Here is a 10,266-nt window from a genome sequence, read left to right as displayed (position 1 = left end):
GAGTTGTGTTCATATTGCATGTAAGAAAAATGTTTGCTTTTCTTTAGAAATATAGGTATTAGTAAAAGTAAGTATACAAAGAGGATTATGACAAATAGACCATTTCTTTAAAAATGGTAACTGTTGCATTGAAACACATCTGCTGACAGATAATATGGATATTTAAAAATAACTTTAAATCAGTCTTTTAATATTTTGCTATTTGCTCTTATTTTCTCTCTTCTTTCTTCCTTCCTGGTCTTCCCTCCCTTTCCTTCCTTCATTCCTTCTTTCTTCTGCTTTGTCAGAAGATATACAAGTGGCCAAAGAATCACAAGCCAAGCAGTTTGTCTTCTGCCATATTATCTTTTGATTTCTGTTGATAAAGAAAAAGCTTTTGAAATTCTTACTGCCCTTTGAAAGTCTGTTTTAGAACCCCAAAGGATAGTTGAGGATTTTGAAAGGGAAGCCTCAGTAGATTCATTTGGTTAGACTCTTTTCCTAGGTTAAAAACATCGGGGAACTTAAGTACATAGGAAAGGAGTTCATAAATAAAATTTAGCTTTTTTAGAAAGGGAATATTTTAATAACTGTAGTGTACTATAAGAGACATCTTGTGGCTTTAAGATTAATGATAGTGATAAGACCCACTCAAGCATCTCACAGGGCTGATATTACATGCAACTTAGCAGGATGCAACCTGGCCCAGTGATTTCCAGGAGACAAGGCCACCTCAGCACAGATGCAACTTTCATAAATCTTAGAACAAAGCCTACCCTTACTAGATTAAACCTGCTCTATGAAAGAAACACTTGGTAATTGACCCAGACTGAATACATGTATAAGAAATGGGAAAGATCTCCCAAACTCTGAGAATTGTCCTCAAATAGAAGCCCTCCTAGTCAGTTGGTCATCTGACCTCTGACTATATCCGGCCCATGACACCAGCCAACTCCTGCTTTCCTTGTAAGAGGATGAAATTTAAGTAAGTCAATGAGTGACGACACCCATTTCTATAGGAGGATCAAGGGAGAGTGGCCAGGGCCTGGCTGTGATCGAGAGATTGGTTGAGATCTGAGGAACACTCTACAGTGGGTCTGGCAGTTTTTGTTCTATTTTCACATCTGTTGCTGCCTTCTACCTTCACTTCATGCCTCTGTTTTGGAGGTAGACACCAGGCAAAATTTGCCAAAATTACTTTTAAGACTACTCTGGTCCCACAGGAAGGTGGGCTCCTAGGAGGAGGGTGGTAGGAATGCTGTAAGCTGGGGGACACCCTGGGCTTGAAGAGCCACCCACCAACTGGTGTGTCTCTAGCCTCAGCTATGGGAGAGGAGCTCCCCGTCCCCAAAGGTCCTGGCATCATGACCCCACAGACCAAGAAGGCTCAAGTACAGCTTCTCCACAGAAAGCTTATCTGTTGCCCGCCAACCGGGGAAAGAGACTTCTCCAACAGACCCCTGGTCTAATGCTGTTAGCAAAGCCACCAAATCACCAACAGGCCTGTTGCTGCTATCTCTGTTCCTCTGCATGCTCCCAGTGAGACAGTGCGGCTTCCCCAGGGCTTTACCACCCCTACAATGCCTACTGGGTGCTGCTGGCAGCAGCCCATGCGCAGCACATCCAAATCACGGGGCTCCGTCACCTCAGAGTTGCCACTCTGCACCTGGCTGACCTGGAGGCCTGTGAGCTGCTGCGTGATCATCCTGAGTGTGCCAGATTACCCCCAGTGGCACCACAGGCATTGCCAGTCACCTCTTGGCCACAGTTAAGAAAGCAGCTGCCACCTCCAGAAACAGCTAGGGTGAGGAAGAACGAATCCCAGATCCCAAAGCAAGCACTCTCTCTAGCAGGACTGGGTTAGTAACCATCAGAGTTGGTTGTTACAAAGTGAGGTTCCTCCTTGTCTTGGCTCCCTTTGGCACACTCCGCTTCCTTTTCCACTTCTCTGCCATGCTGTGACATGGCAGAGGCCTCACTGGAAGCTGGTCAGATATAGTGGGCAGATCTTTGACTCCTAGGCCTCCAGAATTGTGAGCCAAAGTAAACCTCTCTTCTTTATAAATTACTCAGTGTCCTGTTCTGGTGACTCTCCCTTACTCCTGTCCATTCTGTTATGACCACAGAAAACAGACTAAGGAAATTCTTATGGATAGAAGATGCATTCTTACCTTAAATCTTAGAAACCTCAGCATATGAGGGTTTTTTTTATCTTATTAGGTCAGGAACTTTCACCTTTTCATGTAAAGGAAGCAGTTGACGGCTTCTCTTTGGCATATCCAAGTTGCCTGAGTCACTATTCTTGTGCTTTGGGACCACTGTCAAGTAAAGTAAGTATTACTGGAATGCAAGCACCATGATACCACGACGGTCCATCTGATAACTGTGGCGCCTCCTAAGTGACTGATGGGCGGGGAGTGCATGGTGTGGATCCTCCAGACAAAGGGGTGGCTTACATCCTGGGTGTGATGGAGCAGGATGGCAAAAGATTTCATCAGGCCACTCACAGCCACACCTCCTGGAAACACTCAGAGCCCTACTTGCGCTTGGCAGCCATATGAAACGGACAAAACCTGAAACTCTAGCTTGATTGGACCACCTCCAAGATCAACTTAAAATTTATGAATTGTTTATTTTTAGATTTCCCATTAAAAATTTTCGGACTGTGGTTGAAATTGGGTATCTGAAAACATGGAAAACAAAACGTCGGATAAGGGGGTACTACTGTAGGCCCTCTGACACAGGCAGAAATTCGAAGCCCACTCAAACACCTGATACGGAGGCCCAACAGGAAAGGTGCCACCTGGCTGTACTGTGCATACTGAACAAGAAGGGTCTACAATTCACAGGCCAAGAATACAACAGCTGGCAGCTATCTCCAAAGATGGGAAGATTGATTTCATTACTTAACGATCCTGTCAAGTTTATCCAGGAAGCACAGTCAGGTGGGACTCTGGGCCCAGAGCAGGCAGGCGTGACAGAAGCTACTCCTGTGCTCTGTCGCATTGACTGTTTATGGCCTGGCAAGCAGCACACTCCAGCATGAGCCTCCTTACAACCAGGGCTGAACTGAAAGTGGATGATGTACCTGCCACAAAGGAAGGAAGAGAGCTATTGAGACATTTAGGTGTGCTCCAGTGGGTTTATACACCTTCCGTCTTCACAGGACAGAGGCAACACTCATAGCCCTTAACCCCAACTTGAGTCTATCTGGTCTATGAGGAGCTACCTCGTGCACAAAAGCTTCTCTACCTTCACCTCACAGACACATTTTGGGCCCAGGCACTGCCTGTGTACCTCGTATCAGGATTACAAGGGCCCCTGCCCCATCAGGCCCTCTTGGACCAGACATAGACTTCTCTACCTGCTGGAAGATACCTTCACCGTTAATACCCAGGATAGCCATGGAGACTGGCCCACCCACCTCGACTAATTGCTACCTGGCATTTGCCTAGTAGGCCGCCCCCACCTCAGTTTCTATGGCCTGCACCTCCTGGAAACCTCAGTTGTGCTGGGCAGCCATCTGGGATGGACAAGACCTGAAATTCTGGCTTCACTGGACCACCTCCAAGATCACACTTTTGCATCTACAACATCCTCCAGTGCATAGTGTCTGCAGACATTACTGCTTAGTTCTGAGTTCTCCTGGTCCTCCTCTTCCATTCTGGCCTGTCACTGCTCTGCAATTAAGCAGCTCCAAGCCTGATACTGCCAAGTCCATTCAACTCCTTTTATATCCCTAGAGCCATTTTCCAAGCCCCAGTGTGCCTGCTGTCTTTCACTGCTCCAGCTGGCCCGACATTGCACATCGAGATGTTGCTTCTTGAGACCTATTCACTGATTACTCAGCACTGAAGTCACTGACAATTTCCACAACAGGGTCATTTTGGTCACCCACTGAGTGGCCAAATCCGGCTTGCTGACCATCCCTTCACCAACCTTCAGCCACTTGTCCACTCTTCACAGTCAAGCCCTGGTTACTGTCAACTGCCCCTCCTTTGCCATTGGTGAGACTGCCACATATCCATGGTGAGACTGCCCCCTATCCATGGTGAGACTGCCCCCCATCCATGGTGAGACTACCCCCTAGCCACGGCTGAACCCTGCTCTCATGATCTCCCCTAATTGCTCAACTGGATGCTGGACTTGTCATACCCCCTCTGCCGATGCAGTTCAACTCCCACTAGGTGGTTCCAAGGATGCCACTCATTCCTGTCTTACCTTCATAATATGCTTTCTGCAGGACATCCCAATGCTGATTGGGGTATCTGGACTCGCTGGCCGGGCACGTCTCACCTGGTTGCCCAAAGAGGGTGTAGAGGTCCTGTTCTGGTGACTCCCTTACTCCTGTCTACAGTCTCACCTACCCCCTTCTTGGATTCTCTTACCTCTACCCTGACATGGGTAGAAGTCCCGCTAGTGTTCTGGGCCTCCTACCGCTTCCCTTTCTTGATGCCACAAGCATGCAGCGGGGGGAGTTGTGGCTGCCATCTTGCTAAAGATTATATTCTCATTACAAGGAAGATTTGGAAGTATAGAATAGATTTCTAAAGCTGTTTCAGCAGTCCTGAAGTAGAAAATTTAATAATTTTTAAATTTAAAATAATAAGAAAATCAAGATTTTGTGTAAGAAACAGATGGACTTTAAGGTACCACTTTCTAGAAATTATAATACAAGCAGCTGTAGAATGGAAAAATTGTTCATTCTAAATCATTCTTAATTAAAAAGAAAAAATAATTCTAGTTTAGGCATAATCTGTATGAATGGATAGCCTTCTCAGAACTCCTCCAATTCCCCTTCTTATATAATTTTCTTTCCTTTCCTTTCCCTCCCCACCTTCCTTTCTTTTTCTTTCTTTTCCTTTTATTCCTTTCCTTTTTTCCTCCCCTCCCCTCCTCTTTCCTCTCCTCTCATCCCATCTCCTTTCCTTTCTTTCAGGCCTGGTTGTCCTTGGTGCTTTCATCACTCAGTGCTTTGTTTAATGAGCTAACAGTTTTCAATTCAGTATTCATTGTTTCAATTAAAAAAAAATCTTTTGCAGACAATTTTGTGTTTAGCTTGAATTTATTTTAGATCAACTTACTTTAAATTAAATGGTTACAAAAATTTTATGTCCTTACTCTGCTATAGATGTCATGCAATTTCATTGCCATGAATTTAAAAGGCCCATAGAAACAGAATACTAAAATACTACCAATATTAGAAATAATATGACTGTATAATGTTACAGACTACTGAGCCAAATGGTGGATATGGAAAGGTGCCTAATTGTACAAAGGCAGGTTATTTGTCAAGGCAGTTTACTTGGACCATCCTCATCAGATAAATTACTCACTGTCCTCATAATGAAAATCAAGCGAAGCCTGGACTTAATTTTGATGGAGTGAAAAAGCTAGTTGATGATGTGGAGGGGGATAGGAACTTCAGGAGAACGCACCTGGATTATTTCTCAGCTTGGTTTTGACACATGGGGTGTGTTGCAAGTAATTTATTACTAATGGTGAAAGCACTAAAATTGCACATGATCTGCCTTCTAAAAATACATACATTTGAGTGTAGTCAAGGTTATCTCGATGATATCATTGTTCTCATGTTCTTACAACTATATTTTCTTAAGTGAGAGAGAAACACTGGTGTTAGCAAAAGTAGCAAGGAATGCCACATAATCAAGAGCTTGTTTATCAGTATCCCCAGAAACATTGTAGAGGGCAAGCCTAACTAATATGTAGCCAATATATGTGGCAACTAAAAATGATTACAATGTTTTATTTTCAGGAAAAATGTATTTGAGTTTTGTGAAAATTGTGGTATACCAGTGAGAGTATATCACCTGTGAGACTATTATCAATAATATGCTGTATGAAAAATTATGAGCGTTCAAAGCTCTTATGGCCAGAAAAGGGAACCCTGAATAGAGTCAGGCAAATACCCTGGCTTTGGGGAAACTTTAAAAATATTCAAGGAAAAAAATGGTTTTGACTCATGAAATTGAGTCTCAAATAAGATTATGGTTAATGAAGAGAGATTTTTTTAAAACCGAGAAATAATTCAAATAAAATGGGAGACAGCTCAGGAAAGTCAAATGGTTGTCTATTAATCTCAAATTTCAAATGACATGTTTATAAAATATAAGAAGGGAGAGTAACCAAAGGTGAATGGGGAAATGTAGCAGATCTACTATAAAAGTTCTATAAAGTAAGACCCAAATGAACTGAGGATTTTAAAAAAGGTAAAGATGACCTGTTTTTGAGGAAAAAAAGGTAAAGGTGACCAAAAGGAGCCATGAGGCTTTATTTTATTTTATTTATTTATTTTTCTAGAGATAGGGCCTCACTGTATTGCCCAGGCTGGAGTGCAGTGGCATGATCATGGCTCACTGCAGCCTCAACCTCCTGGCCTAAACCTATCCCCTCACCCTGACCTCTCAAAGGGCTGTGATTATAGCCATTAGCCACTGTATCAGACAGATGCTTTTTTAGTCAAAAAGATCAAGGAGGGGAGAGTGACAACAGCAAGATGTTGAATGGGAGGTCCCAGATTTCATGTCCCTTCAACAAAATGTCCAGCTAACAACTGTCCACAGACAAGAACTTTTGTGAAAAACCCCCTAAATTGGGAATGGGCCTGACACTAGTGTAGACCACAGAACTGGATAAAAACCACATTAAAATGGTAAGAGAAATGGTCTTATTTTGACCACATCTCTCCTCCCTTTTCCCCAAGTTGGCGCAGGGCCACACAGAATTCCCCCGGGTCCATGATTCTATTTTGTTTTTCCTTGGGTCATAAAATTTTATTGGCAGATCGTGGAACAGCCAGAGGTAAGTGTCCCTTCCTTCTCATCCTCCTACCCAGGAGACACCCTTTAAAGGAAAGCAGAAGCCAGGAGCCTGCCGCCTTAGAGGATCTTGGAGGTGGACAGGTTGTTGTAGTGATCTTCCTGGCCCTCAAGCAGGCTGAGGTAGGTGGTGATCTCCTGCTCCAGCCGCGACTTGATGTCCATGAGCCACTGGTACTCCTGATTCTGCCTCTCACTGTCAGCTAGCACATCGCCCAGCTGAGCTTCGATACTGCTGATCGGCACCTGGATCTGCACCAGCTGAGCTCCAAAGTGCGCTGGTGGCCTTCCAAGGTGGCTTTCATGCTGAGCTGCCACTGCAGCTCAATCTCAAGACCCTGGAGGGTGTGCCACAGGTCAGTGACCTCAGACCTGTACATCTGGAGCTGCTTTGTGTGGCCAACAACCTCCTGGTTCGGTTCCTCAGTCTGGCTGGTGAACCAGCGTTCAGCATCCTTCCAGTTCTGCTCGGCCTTGACCTCATGTTGGCTCTGCATGTCACTCAGGATCTTGGTGGCATCAGCGCCCGGAGCCGAATCCACTTCCACACTGACCTGGCCTCCCATCTGGCCCCTCGGGACATTAATTTCCACCTCATGGTTCTCTTCAGGTAGGCCAGCTCTTCCTTCAGGCCTTCGGTCTGCATCTCCAGGTCGGTCCTGGCCAGGGTCAGCTAAATGAGCACCCTGTGCAGGCCATCATGTCAGCCTCCACACTCATGAGCAGAGTCTGCTCCCTCTCATACTTGGTTTGGAAGTCATCTGTAGCCAGACAGGCATTGTTGATCTGCAGGACAATCCTGGAGTTCTCATTGACGGCACCAAGAATCTTGTCCCGCAGGTCCTCGAAGGTCTTGTAGTAGTGGCTATAGTCATGGGAGGGCCTGGGGCCCATGATTTTAAAATGGGAAAACAACAGAGACAGATATCCAGCTTCCCTAGCATTCTGAGGTGCATCCCAGGAAGCTCAGACCAGTCTTGCCTTATGGGGGACACTGGAAGTAATGGCATGGTTAGACTGTCTGGGGTCAGTTAGAAACAAAAAAAGGAGACAGACCTCACAGTGACCAGTGTGCAGATCTTGGCAGTAGCTCTGTGGTCCTGCCAGCTGTGGTGCCCAGACAGAGATACCAGCCAACAGCACAGCCCACGTCCAAAGCTGGACTGATCACTCCCAGAAGCATGGTGGGAAGTTCAACCTGGCTTTAGTCTCTAGACATCCAGCATCCAAGCCCAGCCTCAGAGCCTATTTCAAGGCCCTGCCTATTCAGGGAGATGTCCACAACATTGCATTTCTTCAAAGCACATGTGCCAAACCTGTCCGACATGGGAGGCCAAAAAGTGACTTGATCTGGCCCCAGAGCCCACATTAAGGCACCACCCAAGCAGGGCAGCAAGCCTCAACTGTGCATTTCTACGGCGTATAGCCTGTGGTCCCATTTGTCCCGAATGGCAACTTTGCTAACATCAAAACTCAGCCTGCAGCCCTGCCCAGCTGTGGAACCCAAACAGTGATACCACCCAGCCAGGGATATACTCTGTGACCTGGCCTGATCAGGGGCCATCACATTGCTTGGTCATCAGCTTCACCTGATAGCAGAGCCCAGCCAGTGGTCTCACTTCACAGCAGAGCCCAGCCAGCAGCTTCACACAACCTCAAAGCAACGGCAGTGGCCCAGCCAACCAGAGAACCCAACAGCAAGCTCTACCTACTGTGGCCATTACCAGCTGACCTATCCATAATCACAGGTAGATTAAATAGTGAAAGTCTATCCCTGCCAAAGAACACCTGTAGACTGTAAGAGGTGACTGTCTTCTCAAATACGCAGGCACCAACCCAGGACATAAGGATTATGAAGAATCAGAAAATCATGACACCTCCAAAAGAAACTAATAAAGCTCCAATGATGGACCATAAAGAAAGGAAGATCTATAAAATGACAAAGAACTCAGAATAATCCTTTTAAAGAAGCTCAGTGAACTACACGAATATATTGACAGAAAATTAAATGAAATTTAGAAAACAACACATGAACAAAATGAGAGGTTTGACAAAAAAATAAAGAAATAGGTACTTAAAAAAAAATAGAAATCCTAGAGATGAGGAATACAATGACTGGACTGAAAACACTGCATAGAAGACTTCATCATCAAACTCAGTCAAGACAAAGAAATAACCAGTGATCTCAAAGACAGAACATTTTAAATTATTCAGCCAGAGGAGAAAAAAGAATAAAGAATGCGTACAGGAATCATGCAACATTATCAATAGAACTAACATGCATATAATAGGAATTCAAGAAGAAGAGAGAAAAAAAGTGTCAGAAAGCATATTTAAAGAAATAGTGCCTGAAAACTCCCCAAATTTGGGGGGAAAGATGCCAATAGCTAGATACAGGAAGTGCAGGAGTTTGCAATCAATTTGAACTCAAGGAAGAGTTAACCAAGACACGTAATAATAAAACTATCAAAAATAAAAGACAAATAAAAAATTCTGAGAGCAGTACAAGATAACCATATCACATGCAAGGTAGTCTCAATGTCAGTGGATTTCTCAGCAGAAATGAGGGAGAAATAAAAGCTTTCCCAGACAAAGAAAAGCTAAGAGAGCTCATTACCATAAGCTAAGGGAGCTCATAAGGGTACAAAGTTTCAGTTAGACAGGAGGAATGAATTATTTTAGATATAGTGTATAGCATGGTAACTATATTTAATAATAATGTATATTTCAAAGTTGCTAAGACAATAAATTTTAAATGTTCTTGCCACAAAAAAGGTAAGTATTGAAGTGATGGATATATCAATTAGCTTGATTTAATCATTTCATGTTGTATACATATGTCATAACATCACTTTGTACCCTGTACATATATATACACACACATATATATGCACATATATTACACACGCATATATATACACATACATATACACATACATATACACATACATATACACACACAGTATATATACACACACGGTATATATACACACACACATATATATACACACCTTGTGTGTATGTATACACATATGTATACACACACACTCAATTATAGTTTTGTCAATCCACGATTTCAAAAAGAACAAGGAAATAAGTCTCCTTCCTAGAGATGATAACAGAAGGTATATCAGAGATGAGACAGCATCATTCAATTCCTATTTTTTCTCCTCTCTTTTCTAGATTGGGTTTTAAATTGAATATGGAGAATAACTATGAAAAGTAGAAATTGCAGCCCAAGATAAAAGAGGGATTGGCAAGCTAACTCCAAGGTGTTTAAAATGAGACCAGATAAATTATGTACCAGGGTGCAAATAGAATTTCCAGCTATAAACTGTTTGGTAGCCTTTGAAAAGTCATGGCAAATAGGAGAGGTGCCACAAGATGACAGATGGGTACATTTCATCTTTATTTTTAAGAGAGGAACAGAAAGGATTCAGGAAATTAT

At 43.7% G+C, this 10,266-nt stretch overlaps 1 protein-coding gene and 1 pseudogene across 1 annotated transcript in view; both read right to left on the bottom strand.

Annotated features, from left to right (window-relative positions):
• Positions 1–10,266, bottom strand: part of CASP6 (caspase 6) — a 252,125-nt gene that overhangs the window by 177,745 nt on the left and 64,114 nt on the right. The window lies entirely within an intron of this gene.
• Positions 6,879–7,712, bottom strand: LOC126954406 (keratin, type I cytoskeletal 19-like; annotated as a pseudogene).

The sequence above is a fragment of the Macaca thibetana genome, chromosome 5, assembly GCF_024542745.1.
Source record: "Macaca thibetana thibetana isolate TM-01 chromosome 5, ASM2454274v1, whole genome shotgun sequence".
NCBI classification, from domain to species: domain Eukaryota; kingdom Metazoa; phylum Chordata; class Mammalia; order Primates; family Cercopithecidae; genus Macaca; species Macaca thibetana.
This window is presented reverse-complemented; position numbering and strand designations above follow the sequence as displayed.